The following is a 24,028-nucleotide window of genomic DNA, read 5'->3' on the forward strand; positions in this document are numbered from 1 at the left end:
AGTCATCCCTCAACAGAGGACCAGGGGATGCACGGCCTGGAAGAGGGACCCACTCGCAAGTCTCAGGAGCCATACGCCAATACCAAGGACTTGTGGGTCAGTGGCAGAGACAAACTGTGGCAGGACTGAACTGAAGGATTAGACTATTGCAGCAGCTTTAAAACTCCAGGATCACCAGGGAGATTTGATTGTTAGAGCCACCCCCCTCCTTGACTGCCCAGAAACACGCCCCATATACAGGGCGGGCAACACCAACTACACACGCAAGCTTGGTACACCAATTGGACCCCACAAGACTCACTCCCCCACTCACCACAAAGGCAAAGCAGGGGAGAACTGGCTTGTGGCAAACAGGTGGCTTGTGGACGCCACCTGCTGGTTAGTTAGAGAAAGTGTACTCCACGAAGCTGTAGATCTGATAAATTAGAGATAAGGACTTCAACTGGTCTACAAATCCTAAAAGAACCCTATCAAGTTCAGCAAATGCCAAGAGGCCAAAAACAACAGAAAATTATAAAGCATATGAAAAAACCAGACGATATGGATAACCCAAGCCCAAGCACCCAAATCAAAAGTTCAGAAGAGATACAGCACCTAGAGCAGCTACTCAAAGAACTAAAGATGAACAATGAGACCCTAGTACGGGATACAAAGGAGATCAAGAACACCCTAGGAGAGCATAAAGAAGACATTGCAAGACTAAATAAAAAAATAGATGATCTTATGGAAATTAAAGAAACTGTTGACCAAATTAAAAAGATTCTGGACACTCATAGTACAAGACTAGAGGAAGTTGAACAACGAATCAGTGACCTGGAAGATGACAGAATGGAAAATGAAAGCATAAAAGAAAGGATGGGGAAAAAAATTGAAAAAATCGAAATGGACCTCAGGGATATGATAGATAATATAAAACGTCCTAATATAAGACTCATTGGTGTTCCAGAAGGGGAAGAAAAGGGTAAAGGTCTAGGAAGAGTATTCAAAGAAATTGTTGGGGAAAACTTCCCAAATCTTCTAAACAACATAAATACACAAATCATAAATGCTCAGCGAACTCCAAATAGAATAAATCCAAATAAACCCACTCCGAGACATATACTGATCACACTGTCAAACACAGAAGAGAAGGAGCAAGTTCTGAAAGCAGCAAGAGAAAAGCAATTCACCACATTCAAAGGAAACAGTATAAGACTAAGTAGTGACTACTCAGCAGCCACCATGGAGGCAAGAAGGCAGTGGCATGATATATTTAAAATTCTGAGTGAGAAAAATTTCCAACCAAGAATACTTTATCCAGCAAAGCTCTCCTTCAAATTTGAGGGAGAGCTTAAATTTTTCACAGACAAACAAATGCTGACAGAATTTGCTAACAAGAGACCTGCCCTACTGGAGATACTAAATGGAGCCATACAGACAGAGACACAAAGAAAGGACAGAGAGACTTGGAGAAAGGTTCAGTACTAAAGAGATTCGGTATGGGTACAATAAAGGATAGTAATAGAGAGAGGGGAAAAATATATATGACAAACATAAACCAAAGGATAAGATGGCCGATTCAAGAAATGCCTTCACGGTTATAACGTTGAATGTAAATGGATTAAACTCCCCAATTAAAAGATATAGATTCGCAGAATGGATCAAAAAAAAAATGAACCATCAATATGTTGCATACAAGAGACTCATCTTAGACACAGGGACACAAAGAAATTGAAAGTGAAAGGATAGAAAAAAATATTTCATGCAAGCTACAGCCAAAAGAAAGCAAGTGTAGCAATATTAATCTCAGATAAAATAGACTTTAAATGCAGGGATGTTTTGAGAGACAAAGAAGGCCACTACATACTAATAAAACGGGCAATTCAACAAGAAGAAATAACAATCATAAATGTCTATGCACCCAATCAAGGTGCCACAAAATACATGAGAGAAACACTGGCAAAACTAAAGGAAGCAATTGATGTTTCCACAATAATTGTGGGAGACTTCAACACATCACTCTCTCCTACAGATAGATCAACCAGACAGAAGACCAATAAGGAAATTGAAAACCTAAACAATCTGATAAATGAATTAGATTTAACAGACATATACAGAACACTACATCCCAAATCACCAGGATACACATACTTTTCTAGTGCTCACGGAACTTTCTCCAGAATAGATCATATGCGGGGACATAAAACAAGCCTCAAAATTTAAAAAGATTGAAATTATTCAAAGCACATTCTCTGACCACAATGGAATACAATTAGAAGTCAATAACCATCAGAGACTTAGAAAATTCACAAATACCTGGAGGTTCAACAACACACTCCTAAACAATCAGTGGGTTAAAGAAGAAATAGCAAGAGAAATTGCTAAATATATAGAGACGAATGAAAATGAGAACACAACATACCAAAACCTATGGGATGCAGCAAAAGCAGTACTGAGGGGGAAATTTATAGCACTAAATGCATATATTAAAAAGGAAGAAAGAGCCAAAATCAAAGAACTAATGGATCAACTGAAGAAGCTAGAAAATGAACAGCAAACCAATCCTAAACCAAGTAGAAGAAAAGAAATAACAAGGATTAAAGCAGAAATAAATGACAGAGAACAAAAAAACAATAGAGAGGATAAATATCACCAAAAGTTGGTTCTTTGAGAAGATCAACAAGATTGACAAGCCCCTAGCTAGACTGACAAAATCAAAAAGAGAGAAGACCCATATAAACAAAATAATGAATGAAAAAGGTGACATAACTGCAGATCCTGAAGAAATTAAAAAAATTATAAGAGGATACTATGAACAACTGTATGGCAACAAACTGGATAATGCAGAGGAAATGGACAATTTCCTGGAAACACATGAACAACCTAGACTGACCAGAGAAGAAACAGAAGACCTCAACCAACCCATCACAAGCAAAGAGATCCAATCAGTCATCAAAAATCTTCCCACAAATAAATGCCCAGGGCCAGATGGCTTCACAGGGGAATTCTACCAAACTTTCCAGAAAGAACTGACACCAATCTTACTCAAACTCTTTCAAAACATTGAAGAAAATGGAACACTACCTAACTCATTTTATGAAGCTAACATCAATCTAATACCAAAACCAGGCAAAGATGCTACAAAAAAGGAAAAATACCGGCCAATCTCCCTAATGAATATAGATGCAAAAATCCTCAACAAAATACTTGCAAATCGAATCCAAAGACACATTAAAAAAATCATACACCATGACCAAGTGGGGTTCATTCCAGGCATGCAAGGATGGTTCAACATAAGAAAATCAATCAATGTATTACAACACATTAAAAATTCGAAAGGGAAAAATCAATTGATCATCTCAATAGATGCTGAAAAAGCATTTGACAAAATCCAACATCCGTTTTTGGTAAAAACACTTCAAAAGGTAGGAATTGAAGGAAACTTCGTCAATATGATAAAGAGCATATATGAAAAACCCACAGCCAGCATAGTACTCAATGGTGAGAGACTGAAAGCCTTCCCTCTAAGATCAGGAACAAGACAAGGATGCCTGCTGTCACCACTGCTATTCAACATTGTGCTGGAAGTGCTAGCCAGGGCAATCCGGCAAGACAAAGAAATAAAAGGCATCCAAATTGGAAAAGAAGAAGTAAAACTGTCATTGTTTGCAGATGATATGATCTTATATCTGGAAAACCCTGAGAAATTGACGATACAGCTACTAGAGCTAATAAACAAATTTAGCAAAGTAGCGGGATACAAGATTAACGCACATAAGTCAGTAATGTTTCTATATGCTAGAAATGAACAAACTGAAGTGACACTCAAGAAAAAGATACCATTTTCAATAGCAACTAAAAAAATCAAGTACCTAGGAATCAACTTAACCAAAGATGTAAAAGACCTATACAAAGAAAACTACATAACTCTACTAAAAGAAATAGAAGGGGACCTTAAAAGATGGAAAAATATTCCATGTTCATGGATAGGAAGGCTAAATGTCATTAAGATGTCAATTCTACCCAAACTCATCTACAGATTCAATGCAATCCCAATCAAAATTCCAACAACCTACTTTGCAGACTTGGAAAAGCTAGTTATCAAATTTATTTGGAAAGGGAAGATGCCTCGAAGTGCTAAAGACATTCTAAAAAAGAAAAACGAAGTGGGAGGACTTACACTCCCTGACTTTGAAGCTTATTATAAAGCCACAGTTGTCAAAACAGCATGGTACTGGCACAAAGATAGACATATAGATCAATGGAATCGAATTGAGAATTCGGAGATAGACCCTCAGATCTATGGCCGACTGATCTTTGATAAGGCCCCCAAAGTCACTGAACTGAGTCATAATGGTCTTTTCAACAAACGGGGGTGGGAGAGTTGGATATGCATATCCAAAAGAATGAAAGAGGACCCCTACCTCACACCCTACACAAAAATTAACTCAAAATGGACCAAAGATCTCAATATAAAAGAAAGTATCATAAAACTCCTAGAAGATAATGAAGGAAAACATCTTCAAGACCTTGTATTAGGCGGCCACTTCCTAGACTTTACACCCAAAGCACAAGCAACAAAAGAAAAAATAGATAAATGGGAACTCCTCAAGCTTAGAAGTTTCTGCACCTCAGAGGAATTTCTCAAAAAGGTAAAGAGGCAGCCAACTCAATGGGAAAAAATTTTTGGAAACCATGTATCTGACAAAAGACTGATATCTTGCATATATAAAGAAATCCTACAACTCAATGACAATAGTACAGACAGCCCAATTATAAAATGGGCAAAAGATATGAAAAGACAGTTCTCTGAAGAGGAAATACAAATGGCCAAGAAACACATGAAAAAATGTCAGCTTCACTAGCTATTAGAGAGATGCAAATTAAGACCACAATGAGATACCATCTAACACCGATTAGAATGGCTGCCATTAAACAAACAGGAAACTACAAATGCTGGAGGGGATGTGGAGAAATTGGAACTCTTATTCATTGTTGGTGGGACTGTATAATGGTTCAGCCACTCTGGAAGTCAGTCTGGCAGTTCCTTAGAAAACTAGATATAGAGTTACCATTCGATCCAGCGATTGCACTTCTTGGTATATACCCGGAAGGTCGGAAAGCAGTGACACGAACAGATATCTGCACACCAATGTTCATAGCAGCATTATTCACAATTGCCAAGAGATGGAAACAACCCAAATGTCCTTCAACAGATGAGTGGATAAATAAAATGTGGTATATACACACAATGGAATACTACACGGCAGTAAGAAGGAACGATCTCGTGAAACATATGACAACATGGATGAACCTTGAAGACATAATGCTGAGCGAAATAAGCCAGGCACAAAAAGAGAAATATTATATGCTACCACTAATGTGAAATTTGAAAAATGTAAAACAAATGGTTTATAATGTAGAATGTAGGGGAACTAGCAATAGAGAGCAATTAAGGAAGGGGGACCAATAATTCAAGAAGAACAGATAAGCTATTTAACATTCTGGGGATGCCCAGGAATGACTATGGTCTGTTAATTTCTGATGGATATAGTAGGAACAAGTGCACAGAAATGTTGCTATATTAGGTAACCTTCTTGGGGTAAAGTAGGAACAGGTTGGAAGTAAAGCAGTTATCTTAGGTTAATTGTCTTTTTATTACTCCCTTGTTATGGTCTCTTTGCAATGTTCTTTTATTGTATTTTTTTTTTTTTTTTAATTTTTTTTTCATACAGTTGATTTAAAAAAAAACAAGGAAAAAAATATGTAGAGCCCCCTTGAGGAGCCTGTGGAGAATGCAGGGGTATTGGCCTACCCCACCTCGATGGTTGCTAACATGACCACAGACATAGGGGACTGGTGGTTTGATGGGTTGAGCCCTCTACCATAGGTTTTACCCTTGGGAAGACGGTTGCTGCAAAGGAGAGGCTAGGCCTCTCTATAATTGTGCCTAAGAGCCTCCTCCCGAATGCCTCTTTGTTGCTCAGATGTGGCCCTCTCTCTCTAGCTAAGCCAACTTGAAAGGTGAAATCACTGCCCTCCCCCCTACATGGGATCAGACACCCAGGGGAGTGAATCTCCCTGGCAACGTGGAATATGACTCCTGGGGAGGAATGTAGACCTGGCATCGTGGGATGGAGAACATCTTCTTGACCAAAAGGGGGATGTGAAAGGAAATGAAATAAGCTTCAGTGGCAGAGAGATTCCAAAAGGAGCCGAGAGGTCACTCTGGTGGGCACTCTTATGCACAATTTAGACAACCCTTTTTAGGTTCTAAAGAATTGGGGTAGCTGGTGGTGGATACCTGAAACTATCAAACTACAACCCAGAACCCACGAATCTCGAAGACAATTGTATAAAAATGTAGCTTATGAGGGGTGACAATGGGAATGGGAAAGCCATAAGGACCACACTCCCCTTTGTCTAGTTTATGGATGGATGAGTAGAAAAATAGGGGAAGGAAACAAACAAACAAACAGACAAAGGCACCCAGTGTTCTTTTTTACTTTAATTGCTCTTTTTCACTTTAATTATTATTCTTGTTATTTTTGTGTGTGTGCTAATGAAGGTGTCAGTGATTGATTTAGGTGATGAATGTACAACTATGTAATGGTACTGTGAACAATCGAATGTATGATTTGTTTTGTATGACTGTGTGGTATGTGAATATATTGCAATAGAACGAAGATTAAAAAAAATCAACTCAATTCAAAAATTGAGTCTAATATTCCATCCTTGGCTACATTCCTTTTATACTTATATCTGTAGTGATGGTATATAGTAGGAATACAGGTAATTTCTAATGTCCCCTTTAAAATAAAATCTGAAGTCCAAACAATCCCATTGATAGAGCAGAAAACTGAGAGGCAAAGCCTAAAGCCCCCATAGAAATCTGATCCAAGACTGGGAAAAGCATTTTCTGAATCCTATTTTGGTGGCTTATTGGCCCCATGGCTTTTTGTTCCTACCCTGCCCCATTCACAACTGAGATGAGAAATGTTCTTAGTTTAAGAAGGGATACTTGTCACCCTAGGACATGCAGTTTTCTGATTTGGAACAAAGGGTTTACTTTTTCTAGCATTCTTAATGCAATTACACTCAATCATTAAAGCAAAGGGCAGTGGATGCAAAAATTGCAGAGCCCCCCTGAAAGTTCTCAGTAGGTGGAAAGCTCAAAGAGGAGGGCTACAATATGAGCATCCATTTCACAGAGGATTTGGAGACTCTACCTTTGTCTCATCTTTCTTTCCCTTCAAGTCTCCAGAGGACTTGCCTATGGAGGCTGTGTCTACTGAAACCTTCAAAATTGCTTTGTTTTTTCACATTATAGATACAGTAAAATACTCCAGAGACAAGAGACTGGCTGGGAAGCCACAGCCTGCTGGAGTGAATGAAATAGCCAAATCCTCCCGGTAATGTTGTAGTTGGTAGCATAGTAGCATTGCCTGTGGTTGCCATAATCAAATCCCCATTGAAGATCTGACTCAAGGTAACTTTTCAAGTCTCTGGTGGAAGTGTTAAAACCCAGTAAAGTAGCGGGTAACAAATGGAGGAGAGGAGTCCAGATAATTTCTTTTATTCCTCCATCATTAAGATTCTCAAGTTTTCTCCTTCCAAAATATGTTTTTCTGAAGTCGATAAAAATATGCACACTTCCTATATTATTTCATTATATCTGAGATGAATGTGTATTCGTCTTTAGAAAGGCTACCAGAAAGTCAAGAGGCCCTTCCTTTGGTGATCCCACTGAATAAAGGGCTACCATTTTTCAAATCAAGTGCAGGCACCTGTACTCTTAAACCTCTGCTCCCACATGTGTGGGACTTGGTAGCATATCAGGCATGTTCAATTGGCAGGCACATTCAGCCGCATTAGGCAAAAATGCTTCACTTAACTATTCTTAAAAACCACTTTTGTGAATAGACTGCTATAATGCATTGGCAAGATTCAGCTGAAACTGATTTTCTCCTCACAGTTCTACCTTTTTCTGACATGCACTCTGCATTCTTTATGATGGGATTGGTCATGAGTATCTGGCTTCTGGAAATAAACATTTTTTATTCTTTCAACTACAAAAACAACTTGCTTTGTTTCTAACTTGTGGTACGCCTTCCCCAGTCCCAGGGAAATATTTCTCATAAAGAAGCAAATGGGTGTTGGAGAGATATGAAAGTCTATTTAAAATTCCAAATAGTACTTTGGCTCATCCATCCAGCTCTTGCAAGACTGACCATATGTGAAATTTGAATGTAGATTACAGTGTTTCGATTTAACAAGATTAAGGTGTGATTACTTTGGTTATTTTGTAATTTCATACTTTCTCCATTAAGGGAAGTCAGCTTTTAAAATCATTCTCAGACATTTTTAATAGCATTCTGAAGTGGGGAAAAATGCTTATGGTTTTAAGTTACCAGCCACTTAACTTTCTTTAGTTTGTATTTTCTAAATCTGCTATTTCTTAAAATATATTCCTCCCTTATTTCTCCACAAGAATCTAAATTACAATCCACTTCACTTTCTTTAATTGCTACTTTCCAATCATATTTTCTTAAAATATATCCCCCCAATATTCATTTTGGGAAGAAGAGAGAAGCAAGAAACTATTTTAAAAGATACTGGAATATTTAGACCTAATTTGCTGACAGAAATTTCTATTAACCCACTTCCTAGGGAGAAGCAGGATGAAGTTGAGTGATTCCTGCCCTGGTTTCATCTGAATCCTGGTGTCCCACAAGACATTAGTTTCATGGAAAGAAATAAAACAAGGTGGGCAATCTTCAAAGCATATCATTCTCTTGGAAAGCTACAATGTATTTCTGCATACTGAAGTCCCTTGGGTATCCTACAGGAAGGAAATATGTTCAATTTTCTTTAAACAATTGTAGCAGAACTACAACTTATTTGGCCACAGATCCTTTCATTATCGGAATATACATAAAGAATGATCAGGACATGAATGTTCAAGGAACACAGCTTGGAAAAACCAATTATAGTTAAATATACATGGGTTTTCAGGTATATTTTCAAATATCCAGGTTTGGTACTTATACCTGTGTGACTCTGAACAAGTTACTTAACCTCTCTGAGCTTCATTCCAATGTTGCATTCCAACCAACATTTACTGAGCATCGTAGTGTTCTAGGACCAACAGGAACACTGCAGGAAACATGCCCCAACCTCAGGTAATTTACAGTCAGGTGGGAGAAACAGACATCAAACAAATAGATGTATACTTAGAGTGTTGACAGGTGCCAAAAAGAAAAAGAGTAAGTGTGGGAGATAACTATAGGTAAAAGCTAATGTAGACTGAGTAGGGAGGGAAAGTCTCCGAGGAAGTGACAATTAAGCTGCTCCCTGAAAGAGAATAAGACCCAGCTAAGCAAAACGTAGCAGCCAAGTACTCCAGAAAGAGGGAAAAAAAGAAATCCTGAGGCCCCAAGAGCTGTCTTACCTACTGATTTGCCTTAATGGGGAAAATATGAAACTTAAAACTGCTAAGCTCCTTCCTCCTCAATCTTGTTGGAAGAGCTTGTTACATACGAGGATAGCAAGGAAGCCAATATGTATGAAACCAATAAGGCAAAATGTTAACATATATTCAGTCTTGACAGTGAGCACATGGATGTCTATTATATTATTTTGTGTATTTCTCTGGCTGAATTGTTTTATACTAAAAAAACAAAAATTTTAGATACATACATAATTTTAAAATCCATGTACTTAATTTGCCAGGACTGGGGAAAACGAATAAATCTATAATAAATGAGTGCTTTCTTACTACCTCTTCTCACCAATCTTTGTCTTCAAGTAACTAATTAACCAAGTTATTTTTATCCCTCCAAGGCTAAAGAGCAACTTCTGTGAAAAAGAAGATAAAACTCATCCAACTCAATTTGGTTGTCTACCATAGACCTATTTCTTGATGTGCTTTTAGTGTCTTAAAAACAAAAGGGAAAATATAATAAGTATTCTGTTATCCTTTGGGATTTTTAGTTCTAAATTTTAGACAATTCTAGCTAGGGCCTTCTTGTCATAAGCCTTTCTTAACTTCAGCCCAAATTACCCCTTAAGAATACCTGTTTGTCTTTGGCTGTCTTCCCGTTTAAAATCTCAAATCAATAGAAAGTCTTGCCTTTCTCCAAACTTTATGAGAACTTGTTCCCTGGAGTCCAAGACGTACCTCTAACTCAATCCATTATGCCACTCCTTAAGTATAATTGCAATCCCAAAATACTATATAATGGCACATTTTTAGTTTTTTCCCAAAGTTTCTGTTATTCCCTTTTCACCAATCAGTTCCTTCATATTGATTGGAATTAATCCCAGAGTAACAGAGTCCTTTTTTGCTCAACCTTCTAAAAAACAAAACTGTGATCAAGTCAATAATTTGACAAAAGCTTAGGTCTGAATGAATGAGATTTCGCTACCATGATATTAACTTTCTCTTTATCAGTTTTGTGATCACATGAAGAAAATATCAGCCTCTTTCTCTCCGTGGCTCTAAAATGTTCTCACAATTTTATCAGCATCGTTCTTTCTGTCTTTCATCCTTACCAAAGGGTTCTCACATGTGTCTGTGCCCTGAGGTGCCTATCATATTATTTCTTTGAACAACATATGCCCTTTTCAAGTTATATTTCCTTTCCTCCTCAGCCTTGGTCCTTTGAGGCCATATTGACCGTGGTCTTGTGAAATAAATCTTAAGATTTAATTTATGCTTTGGTAATGACTACTTAAGCAAGAGTTTTGTTCACAACTCTAATTCATTCATAGCACAAGTATATAATGGGTGCTCATTCACTAAGGCAGGTCACTGTTTACTGAGTTACTGGGCATCCCTTTCTATGCCACACCTGAGAATATGCAGTGTCACTTTTCACACTCCATCTCCTTCTTTTCCTATTATCAATGTTAATGTTCTTAATGAAAACAATGTATCTCTATGCAAACAAATTCCTGCCAATCCTTTAAAAATAATCACATATATCACTGATCCTTACCTCTGGAAAGAGAATTACATAAAAAATTTAAAGAGCTGATTTTAGGTCCTGGTGCTGCAACTTTTACTAGACATTTAACCTTAAATAAATCACTTAACCTCTCTAAGTTTCCATCTTCTCATAAGATTTAAAAAAAAAAAAAAAAGGTTACAAATCCTGAGTCTACATTTCTTAGGATCAAATGAAAGTAATTAAGATAAAGTAATAATAACAGTAACAACTAACACTTATTAGTGCTTAGAATTTGCTGCCAGTATGCGAAATTCTTTATTTATTTTATCTCATTTATATTCATGCCTCTTTATTTTAATCTCAATTTTAAAAGATAATTTGTCAATGTTCAAAAAGATGCAGTGTAGCCAGCTTATACAAATAACCTGGCAACTAGAAAGATAATATAGAGCCCTCCAAAATTTCCCCAAGTTGTGAGAAATACCTGACAAAACTTCCTAGCTCCTTGCTATCTCCTTCATGGCTCACTAAGAAATCAACAATCTCATTTAATTTTCCACCTTGAAAAATGGCATCCTGGATAGCAGACCCAAGTAATTTGGTTTTCAGAAAGAGGTACTTAGCCATTATGAATTAGTAAACTGGCACTCTTCATCAGTCCTGTCCAGTAGAACTTTCAGCAATAAAGGAAAGGTTCTATATCGGTGCCATCCAATAGGTAGGCCTACCTATTGGATAGCCACATAGGACTACTGAGCACTTGAAATGTGATTAGTGCAACAGAACTAAATTTTAAGTTTTAAATAATTTAATTATCCTAAATTCAAATTGTCATATGTGATTTATAGCTATATTGATGCAGCTCTAGATTATAATTAACCCTCTGAATTGGTTGGCATGTACCCATTCTTGAGGTACTGATTATACCTGGATGAACCAAGAAAATCTAATTCCTATTCCAATAAATCTGAAGTTCAGGCCCTACACCCACAGTGACCCCATTCAGGCACCCTATGAAGTTCAGCCAGACACACTACCACATCTTATCACTTCTTCAACACAATGATGCTCACCTATACACTCTGTTCAACATTCTCAAACCTATCTTGCCACACAGACCACAAAGCATTTTTCATCTAGTTGTTACTCTCTTTCCCTTCTCTTAATCAAATTGACAGAAACTAAAGCACATCCAAAGGCATCAAGCAGAGCTGCTAAAATGAAAAAAAGACAGTAGAGAAGCATGCTTTCGTACTAATCTTTCATGTCTAAAGACATGAATCCAAATATAAATCAAGCACATAAGCTTGGTGGTCACATCCAAAACCCCAGGTGGGTATACATTCTAGTCATAAAACTCGTACAATATGATAAGCTGAAAAACGGTGTAGATAGGAACAATGGGCAAATATGAAAGGCTGGGTCACGAGAAATAAAAGTTTAATAAATTCCCCTGAAGTCTGGCCTTTTATTCATTTTACAAATCAACTCAAATGGAAAGACGTTTGCATTAGCAAAAATTAACCAGAGAAATTTGGAGATGGGAAAGAGAAGGGAATGAAGGCGATCAGGAAAAAGTGTATTTTAGTAAATTCATTTCTTCCTGTTCTAAAGTGAAGACTATTCAGTTTTGTTTCCTTTTCTTGTAGTCATTTTCCTCAAAGGAAGACTAGAAACACTTTCAAAAAGATGCAAAATCATTAGAGGTTAATTCCACTAAATCCTTCTGAAAGGATACAGCTTTTTAAAAAATGTCAAACTTAGAAAGCAGGCTTTTAAACTTCAGTTATTCATATTATAGTTAGAATTCAATTTTCATAGCTAAACACTACATCAGTATTAAGAGTATTAAGTCTGCTCACATTTGAGGTTCTTTGCTTAATAATTATCTAACACCATCTTTTCACAGGCAATTTAAATAGTTAATCTTCATTTCACCGGTCCTCTTGTAAGAAAGGATTAAGTTTAGCTTTCACATAGAGACAGCATGGAATAAGGGAAATGGAGGCAAAACCAGTTTAAACAAGCCCCAGACAAAGAGAAGAGAGAATCTGCCTGCTCCTTATATGGAAAAGTAACCATAGTTACTGGAATGTAAAGAGATATGAGGTAAAATCAGAGGCGGGAACTCACAGCAAAAAAAAAAAAATTTTGGGGGGGATTGGCTGATCAGTTCAAAATCTCAATAATGAGCTAGTTGGCTCTCTGGGATTGGCTGTACAAATTAAAATCTCAAAAGATGAATTAGTTAGTGTTCTCGGATAGGCTGTAACCTCTGTAGTACCCAGTCAATGGGGAAACAGGGGAGGGACTTGCGAATTAGGAGTAGGAGATTTAAAGATCGCCATTCTCTTCCTCTGGCGCGCCAGCCTACCACGTGTTTGGCTGGACGCCCTATCTTGCAAGATCGTAAATAAATTCTTTTCTCCTCCAGAACCGAGTGAGCGTTTATTCCTTTACAGGTACTGCTTTATTTCCGACACTCTTGTACCATTATTCCCAGTCGGCCAAGACCAAAGCAGTTCTATAACTGAATCAACTTTCTTATATAGCAGTTTGAAAATTCTCACTGTGCTATTTATTTCGGCTCATGGGTACAATACATGGTAACCATTCTTTGCTATTATTACGATTTATGTACTCCTTTTTATTCTAAAGTCAACTGCCTTCTCAACAACTAGAAACATTCATACTAAACTGACTGGCTGGAAAATCAAAGTACAAGAAAAAATAAACCATTTGGTTCTGACCACCTAAACTTCATCTATTCAAATACTCATTTCTGTTCTTAAAATGGTAGAATGAGAAATATAAGCATTACATCTAAAACTTTTCTTTTTGTATGAAAATGGAAACATAAGCATAACACATCTTTTCCCAGTTCAACCTCATAACACCGAGATGTAGAAAAGTTTCCTTCAAACGCTTTTAATACGGTAATGGAAAAAGACAATTTCAAAATGTTTTGAGGAAGAGTGACAATCTAATGCAACATCTTTTTTTTTTTTTTTAACTGTGGAACCAGAAAAATGAGAGAGTAAGAGCATTGCAGTGGCACAATTTTAGGTCAAAACTTAACAAGTGTCAAAGTACATTCTCTCTGGTATAAAGACAAGGCAAAGGGACCATGGTTTGGGTAAGGAAACAGTTGTTTTTTAGAAAGCCAGTCTCAAAAATTTAAGTAAAGGAGCAGCCATTAATCAAACAACAACAAGAAATCTAAGAGTACAGTCACATCATTACATAAGGCAGTCTCTGAACAATGCTTTACTCTAGGCATACATATCGCACAAGAAAAGGAAACGGCACAACACAACACAATTAGAACTGCAAACTGATGACCACATCTTTATTTTCTACTAAGGTGATAACTATAAAATCCAGGTTGATAAATCATCCCAATTATGAGCTTTTTAACTACTTTTAGAATCACAGAATATAAAGAGCTACACAGGACCTTAGAAATCAACCATTATACACTTCTGATTTTACAGGCTCAGAAATTATTTTCCCCAAGTCAGTAGGATAGCAAAACTCTGACACATAGTACAGTGCTCTTCCTACTTCTAAGTACCCAGGCTTCCAACTTCATCAAACATAAAGCATCACTTTTGAAATACATTAACAGCAGGGATATAACAAATAGGTTCTAAAACCTCAAGCATCGTGACCAACTACTGTATAGAAGCAAATGGAACATAATGGCCCAAAGTATCAAAAAATAAGAAGAGCTTTCTTCAGAAAGAGAACGTTTCTTTCAACAATACTATAGGCATTTTCCCCCTTAACAAAAGTAATTACTGATTTTGATGATTTCTGTTTAGACTCTTGGGAACATGACAACACTAATGCAAGCTGTCACAGCATAGCAAGCTCTGAAGTCTCCACTTCAATGAGGTAAAAAGTACAATTCTATTAGGGGCAAAGAATACCCAAAAGAGCTCAGCTCTATTTAGCATCAGAAAGGCTATAGATGCTCATTCTCATTAATTTTTATTCCCATTTTAAAGATTTAGAGACCAATGCATAAAAACTTATTTGAAAATTATTAACCACTCTGAGCAATGCAGACAGAATGTAAATTTTAATAATTATCTACTTTTCTTTCTTCACCATCTCCTAAAAAAACTTCTGAGTTTTAACTCTTGAAAAGGTGGGACCCAACTTGCCATACTCCCAATATAAAGAATTTAGACTATTGATGATTGGTGACAAAAACATTAAGGCAGCATCTTCCTAACACCTCATTCAGCTAACCACTATTGCATGTACTTAATCATTTCTCAAGTTGCTAATTAACACTGATAACTAAGAGAATAAATATGAAACCATACAACTCGAGAGTTGGTTTTTTCCATAAAAAAAGTTGATCATTCTCAAGTCACACTTTATTTTTTTTCTGTTATAAAATCCAAAACACAAAAATGAAAAATATATACTATAACATGTTCCGCATTAAAAGCTGTAACTACAGTCGAAACTAATTCCAATGATTAAATGGCATATATTGCTGTTTGAAAAGTCATAGTTGTTATAAAAATTATTTCTGAACCTTTCCTCAAAAATAATTAGGAAGAAAAATTAGGAACTGTGAACAAAAGCCTAAATATTAAGTTTAGCAGATAAAAAAATGAATTATACAACTATATAGCTTTATATTTCTTGATCCTGTCCGTTTCCTCTCAAATTGCCAAGATTTGGAATTTCACTCATAATATGAATCATAATGCTGCTCTCAAAAAGCAATGTAAGAGCTTTTGCTTCAACACACGCTACACTCCTCTTGTACTTGACACTTAACCTTTTTCACATTAGTGACCCACAGGCTATAAATGAGCTGATCCTAATAAAATATCCATTTGCTATTCAACGCTTACAAAATTTACAGAGAGTAGCTTAAATGAAATTTCATCACTAAGATAAGTGCTTAAAGAGACAGTAGACATATGAAAACCTTGAGAACTTCCCTGTATCCCATGTGAGAACATAAACAAAATCTCAGAATGAATAGCTGAACTGGAAACTAAATTTTATTTAATTATGGGGAGGGGACTGACAAGAGTATATTGGTTAAAACACTTCACTTTAGGTAGCTATGATATCATTTTTCCATAAAAGAGCAATACAAAAAAAATATTTTAAATGGACCTGACAACAAAAATTTATATGGAAGCACAAAGCCTAGCCAATGCTAGTACTTATTATATATAACTAAGATTTCTTCCAGACGAAGGTTGAAACAACAGGCAGGAAATCACCTGGCATCAAAACTTTCTCCAGACATTAAACAGTGACCCATGCTAGTAAGATTGCAAAGGAAAACACGTGAGAATTAAAAGAAATTCTCTTAGAAGAACTGTAAGAAAAGGTCTTTAAACAGTATCTACTGTAGTGCTTTGTGAATGGTATATACAAAATAAGTTACATCATTTTAAGTACAGAATTGAGCTCAGTTTTTGCACTTCTAAATAAAAACATTTTATTAAGACAATCTTGAATGAAAAATGTAATAAATAAACTCAGTCTGCTTACAAAAAAAGGGAGGAGGGGCAGTTTAGAGCAGCCAATAAACTATTTCCAAACATAAGCATCTCTAGCATGCAATCTTTAAGGCTGTGTCACAAAAAAAGATGGGTTATCTTAAAAATATCACTAAAAGCTCCACATTTTCAAATCTGACTGAATTCCAGATAAAAAAGGTGACATACTGTGTGATACTATTTATTTGAAGTGTCCTGAATAGACAAATCCATAGAGAAGACAGTAGATTAGTAATTGCCAGAGGATGGAGGGAGGGGATAATGAGGGATAACTGCTAGGGGGTATAGGGCTTCTTTTGAGTGATAAAAATGTTACAAAATTACACAGTGGTGATTGCTCCACAATTCACAATTCTGTGAATTTACTAAAAAAAAAAAAAACACTGAATTGTACACTTTCAAAGGTGTATGTGAATTATGGTATGCAAATTCTATCTCAATAAAACATTTAAAATTAATTTTAATTTTAAAAAATCTGATTATACTCATAATGCCATTCTATACTATAAATATTCAGAGCTTTCTACCTGTTTGAAAAGTTTCTTTTTTACCTTGGCAAGGCGACTCATCTGGTCTTCTGAGAGAGTACTACTTGTTCTGCCGGGAGTTTTGGTGGGTTCTGATCCATCTGCTTCTACATTAGGCCAAACTTTTAAGTCATGCATCCCTTGGCGAAACATACTAAACAAAAAAAGATTGTTGAGGGTAGAAGTAAATTAATGTACTTCATTACAGGAAATTTAAATTCTTAAAAACAGAGAGAATTCTACATAAGGAAATGCATGCCTCTATTACCAAGCTTTAAGCCCCCAAAGGGTTTTAAAACAATTAAATAAGCAACCGAAATTCAATTAACACTGACAGTTTTTCACATGCCTTTCTTTTTCTCCTCCAAGTGGTTAGAACCATTACAGAGAATTCTGAAGGTAGAGTGGAAGGAGAGAAGGACTAATAATGGACAACACATTTATTCAGTTCAGTGGAGACCTCAGAAATAATAGACACCAAATTCCTACCCAATGGAGGAATGTCACAGTGACAGGGGCTGAAATCAATATTTAAATAATCACATACTACTTTTTTTTAGTAACAATTTAGCACAGTAGACTCTAGAGTCAGACTGCTGGGCTTGAATGCCATGGTGTCATCTATTATCTATGTGACTATAAGTAAGTTATTTAAACTCCATGCCTCAGTTTCCTCATCTATAAAATGGGGTTATAAAGAGTACTTGTACTTCACAGGGTTGTTGAAAGAATTAAACAAATTAGCAAAAAGTACTTAGAATAGTGTCTGGCAAAGTAAGTATTCAATAAATGTTAGCTATTATTATCTTTTTCACTAAGATACAGGTTAATTGTTCTAATCTTCTTTTCCATAAGAGGGATGTTCTAAAAGGAAATAAGACAGTAAGTCTAATAAAATTTTTTTTCCCATGTCTACAAATCAGAAATTTAACAAATAATCCGAATTCAGCCTAGGCTTGGTGATCCTGCTTTAAAGTAATAGATGCTATGCCCTTCAATTATCATATTTCATTCAAAAAATACCAAGAAGATCTAGAGGAGTAAAGACTGAACAAACTTTATGGTGTTGCATGGTGTTGGCAGCACCATGCAGAGAAGCAGCTTTAGACAACAATACGTTTTAATTATACTGTGTCAAAAGTTTCTGCATTTGTTTTTGTTTTTAAAATGGGAAGTTAGAGATGTTCTCCTGTGTCTTTTTTTTTTTTTTTTGAAGTGTTTTTAAGGCCTTTCAAACAACACAAAATCTACTCAAACAGCATCCCAAAACTGAAAGAGCAAACTGTAGATTCAATTGCAGAAGAAAAAAAAAAACACACACTGAAAGCATGCATAGGTGAGTAGGGAAGTCTAAAGCATTTTTCACTTTTTTAACATTTAAAAAAAAATTTTAATAATAAGACACATGTTGGACATACTGATGTATACTTTCCATCTCTAAAAATTTCTCTACTTAATTCTAAAAGGTTTACACAAATGTTTCTCTAACCATCATCATAATGTTCTGACTAATGGAAAATTTCTTCATAGATTTTCCTCAGTAATAAAGATGATTTTCACTGAACTTGTAATGTATACAAGTAATGATGCTGCAAACATTTAGATTGGGAATGACAAAGGATAGCTACAAGCACATGAGCAAAGAACCCTATCTGTTATCAGCTCTCTAAAGATGGAAATAAAATAGCTATTATTCAGCAACCTAACTGCAAAACTTATCTTACAGACCCAAAACAAAACGTACTGACAGGTTGAGAAGGATAAAAGTTCTTGGTATTTACCATGTTAAACATCAAAAAAAAGTTAGATCCAACATGCAGACCTATTAAGAGCAATCTCTATGGAACTCAGTACAGTGGGGTAATAATAACACTTTAAGTGAATATCCTTAAATGTATCTTCAGAAATAGCAGAAAGTTGCCTTCTCTTCCCTCTCCTCTCCTTTCTCATATCACCCCCCCCACCAAGTGTATATTCTGACTGGCTGAATTTAAATAAAAAATAAGTACATTTGGCAGCAAGTCAGTTTACTAAATGATTTAGGTGTCTTGGGATAAAATCTGGAGAGAAGATTTAAGGATGGGAAGGTGGAGGGTAGAGGTGATGCCAACTGACTGTAATGATCAACTGAACATATTACTTTCTTTTGACACTAATCGAACATTTGCAAAGTTACACAGCCTCCAGGTGGTAAGTCAGAAGATGATCAGAGCATCAGGTCCACTTGGGAAATTAAGCCAAACACGTAAGACAGAAGAAACGGCACAGCAGGATCTCCTTCAGCCTACAACAGAGGCCCCAGCAACAGCTGCTGTTGATGCGCTAGCTTCTAGTGCCAAGTCACTCAATAGCAACAACTGCCTTGACTTCAGAATTCACATTTGGAAAAAACATCTGTAGCAGAAATCTGTGGATTCCCTATGGTTCTTTGCCAATTCCACCTAATGATCAATCCATAACTTAGCTAGTCAGAAAGCTCACATGCTAGGTTTTCAAATTAAGGACAATAAGTTATTCTAGCCTTATCCTAACAAACCAGTCTTTCAGTTATTAAGACTATTCTCCAAGAAGTTCTGTTTCACAATGACAAGTACACAAAACAGATGATAGCAAACAGCAAGAGTCTGAAGTCAAAAGATTCCCCTGCTAGAAATAAAATACTATAATTCTGGACACTGAGGACCACTTTCTAAAAGCTCCTAAGTGCCTACCAGAATTTTTAGAGAAGGGGGGGTCAATTTGTACTATTTCATTGCTTAAGAAACATTTGAAGAAACCATGGTCTAAGGCAGTGTTTCCCTAAGTCAAAAAAACTATGGTGTCACATGACATGATTTTCAATGGTAGGTGGAAGAACATTTGCACAGACTTCCTGCAGAGGCCACCCAGAAGACATGGTGTTGGCAGCACCATGCACAGAAGCAGCTGTAACCCAGCAGTACATGTTTGCACTCTACTATAAGTACCTGGAATATCGTGAATATCATATTTTTCCACAGTCCAAAGTACATTAGAAGTACAGTAACATAATGGGGAATGCTTAGGCTTTTCTCCTCTGCAATCAGCTCGGCCCTCACAGCAAAGGCTGAGAGAGAAAAAGGAGCTATTTTAATTTTGTAAGGTTTCTTAGAATTCCTTCTTCTGGGGACCAGCCAAGGGGGTAAAGTAACTGGTCATCTAGCTTTTTTGCACTCCTTCCCCACTGTTTGAAGTGTCCATAAAACTCAACTAAAAATCTAAATTTTATCATTTGGCTAACTGCCCTACAATCATATGGGAACTGACTGGTTTATAAAGAATAAGTTGAAGTAAAGCCATATCTTCCACTTGAACTAAGTGACAATGAGCTGAATATCCCCTTATTTCTGACTAGGCATAAACAGAACTATTTTTATTAAAGAAGGACTTTTTTGCAGATAGAGTATGCATATTTTGTAAATCAAAGAAATGTATTATCATTTGTATTCCATTAAGGGTTATAGTGCTTTAGTCTTAACCACAAGTAATTTTATTTTTTTAAAATAACAGTTGTTTTCTTTGCATTTATTTACACTATTACCTCCCAATGTTAAATGATATATTTACAGCAGGGATATAAAGTTTTTCCTTCAAAGTAAATAGAAATTTAAAAAAGGTGAACTGTGTTAAATAAAAATCTTGTAAATAGAGTATAAAGAAATATAGCAGGAATCCTGAAAGTGGTAAGGAAATGGCTCAAGTTTGAGAAACCCTGCTTTAAGGGCGATATTGATTTCACAGAATCAGTGCTATTTGTCAACACATTTCATCTGTATCTTGACATCTGTGACAGCTGGTGTGTTCAGGACATGGAGGAATAGCAGGAAGTATTTTCAAGTTACAGGTAAGAGAAAGCAGATGATTTTCCAGGCTTCAAAGTCTTAATTTACTTAACACCAGAAAAACTTAACTCTAAATTATTGCCACTACCTTCCTTATGAAAATCACTGAGATTTAATTACTGTTTCAAGTAGAACAAGTAATACTGATTTGTCTTTCAGGCACATATCCAGTGATGGTCTAGATGGGAGGTAAAGGAATTTTTCTTTTACTAAGATATATGTAGAAACACAAATAAATTGGGCACCAGAGGTAGAAGAAGGATACATGAAAAGAAATGCACACATAAGTAAAAAAGATAAACCACTAAGAAAAAGTAAATGCCGTGTTTCTCAACATGTGGTCCATAGGCCACTTTCCCAGAATCACTCAGGATGGTTATTAAAAATGCTGATTCTTGGGCCCAATCACAGATTTAATGAATCAGGGAGGACCTAGGAATATGCTTATCCAGTAAGCTCCCCAGATAATTGTCCTACTGAGCCAGAATAGAATAGGGCATCAAGGCTGTGGTCCCTGGTCTTCTATTCAGCTTCAAAAGAGTTAACGCTAACCTGCAAAGCTTCAACTGCAGACTTCATGGAGCCCAAATTTCCCCTAAAGCTCTGAAGACTCCCCAAACCATAAACACTTGTCAAATCATGGGCCCAAAGCAAATTCTCAGTTAATGACAAAAAGCATGGGGTCATAAAGGTTGTTAAACATGTGACCAAAGACAAATTTTAGATATGCAAGGACAGGCCACAAGTTCTGATCACTGTGATAACTGTCTCCTCCGAGAACAAAGACAACAGGTGTTCAAAGGTCGAGATAAGAAGATCACAGTAAAACTTTCCTATATAACAAGGCAACCCACTCCCACTCAGCGCATGCTTCTCCCTGGAACATGCCCACGTTCTCTCTTTAACGTGTCCTCTTTCTCTTTTTCTTTAGTAAACTTTACTACTTATTCCTACTGGCCCCTCTTATCTCTGAATTCTTTCCATGGGGAAAGTCCCAACCCCGAACAGGGTTCTGCCTGGCACTGTTGCCAGCAGAATGCCAGTTACAACGCAAAGACTCATTACCACTGATTTAAGTACTTTTGAAAATTTTTCCAAAAGCCACATAATCTAGTAAAGCAGTGCCATATGTTTCAACTGAAGAGAGTCTGAGAAGGAGTTTATTGGTTTTGGACAGGTCATTTCACCACATTTCAGTAGAAAATGTAATTTTCCCACACCTATAGCCTAGTCAGAAAATCTCCTGAAGCTAGATCCTAGGGTCATCTAAAACACACAAGTGCTAAAAAGGTGTTTTTATGAGGGAACTTCTGGCTGCTATTCCAAAAGGCAAACCACTTGTTAAGAGTCCAGGAGGAAAAGCCAAGAGGTATGTGGTCTTTCAAGGACATACAGCCATTAAGACTCATAAGAGTAATGAACTATCATGCATTTTTTTCTCTGTGGCAAGCAAAAACCTTCCTACTAGAGAAAAATAAGGAAAAAGTGTTCTGGAAAAGGAACAACACCGCTTTAGTAATACTGTCTGTTCTGCTGTAACATCCTATTTTACCAAAAATTATCTTTAAAAACTGGAGGTTCCAACATTCCAGACTATGTCTAAATTGTTGCTCCTGCATGGATTTCAATAATAAACATTTCTTATAAAGTTAGATTAAACTAAAAATCCTACACATTACTAAGCAATCAAGCTATTCTAAATTAGACTATTGTGTCAGTTTGAATGTATTATGTCCCCCAAAATGCCATTACCTTTGATGTAATCTTGTGTGGGCAGACATATTAAGTGTTGATTAGATTGTAATTCTTTGAGTGTTCCCATGGAAATGTGCCCCACCCAACTGTGGGTGATGACTCGGATTGGATAATTTCCATGGAGGTGTTATCCCACCCATTCAGGGTGGGTCTAAATTAAATCACTGGAGCCATATAAATGAGCTGACAAACAGAAGGAACTCAGTGCAGCTGAGAGTGACATTCTGAAGAGGAGCTACAGCCAAGAGGGACACTGAAAAATGCACAGGAGCTGAGAGAGGAACTGCAGTTTACAGAGACATTTTGGAGATGTCCTTTGGAGGCAGACTTTTGCTCCAGAGAAGCTAAGAGAAGACAAATGCCCCAAGAGCAACTGAGAGTGACATTTTGGAGAGAAGCTGAAGCCTAGAGAGGAACGTCCTGGGAGAAAGCATTTTGAAACCAGAACTTGGAACAGACACCAGCCATGTGCCTTCCCAGCTAACAGAGGTTTTCCGGACACCACTGGCCATTCTTCAGTGAAGGTACGCAATTGTTGATGGACACTTTATGGCCTTAAGACTGTAACTGTGTAACCAAATAAACCGCCTTTTATAAAAGCCAATCCATTTATCGTGTTTTGCATTCTGGCAGCATTAGCAAACTAGAACAACTATACAGAGATTTTATTCATGCATTGAAGCTTTTCTAACATGCTTCAATGGGTAAAAGATTTCAATATTTAAAGGTATCAGTTCTCTCCTAAGTTAACATATAATTCAGTACGATTTTCCAACAAAATAACAATTTTTTTAACTTGAGAAAATAACATTAAAATTCATCTAGCAAAGCAAACATGGAAAATTCCAGAAAAATTCCAAAAGGAAAACTAATGAGGAGGACTATCCCTATTTAATATTAAAATATTTTACAATATAAGAGTATTCAAAACTGACAGAACCGTCCAGAATTAATGATAGCTAAGCTCATCATTCAACGTATTTAATAATTTAATCGTCATAACTATTCTACGAGGCAAATATTATTATTATCCTCATTTTACAGATTAAGAAACTGAGGCATAAGGCGATTGAATGACTTGTCTAAGATTACAAAGATAGTAAGCAAAAAACAAAAACAAAAACAAACAAAAAAGATAGTAAGCAAAGAAGCCAGGATTCAAACTCAGACAATCTAGTTCCACAGCATGTCCTTCACTACTTTGTACTACACTGCCTCAGATTTAATACAAGAATTCAGTACATAAGAATGATACAAAGAAGTATCTGAGGAAAAAAATTTACCTGATGAACCTGGAATAAGCTTGTCTACCAGAAAGCAAAAAAGCTAACAATGGGAACTGAGGAAGATGGCACATAAGGAGAGGGCAAAAAAGTCTCGGTGAAAAACACTAAATACAAGACAAAAGTGCTCCA

At 36.4% G+C, this 24,028-nt stretch overlaps 1 long non-coding RNA gene across 3 annotated transcripts in view; it reads right to left on the minus strand.

The window, feature by feature from the left end:
- LOC119523674 overlaps positions 1–24,028 on the minus strand; it is a 65,104-nt gene that overhangs the window by 20,595 nt on the left and 20,481 nt on the right. Inside the window, exons 4-5 of one of the 3 annotated variants that reach the window (XR_005214651.1) lie at positions 17,023–17,152; positions 15,944–16,231 (exon numbers count right to left, since the gene is read on the minus strand). This is a non-coding gene — a long non-coding RNA (uncharacterized LOC119523674). Of the gene's footprint in view, positions 1–15,943; positions 17,153–24,028 lie in introns of those variants that run through there. The other 2 variants (XR_005214650.1, XR_005214649.1) reach the window with 2 other exon arrangements.

Source organism: Choloepus didactylus, chromosome X (assembly GCF_015220235.1).
Source record: "Choloepus didactylus isolate mChoDid1 chromosome X, mChoDid1.pri, whole genome shotgun sequence".
Classification (NCBI taxonomy): Eukaryota; Metazoa; Chordata; class Mammalia; order Pilosa; family Megalonychidae; genus Choloepus; species Choloepus didactylus.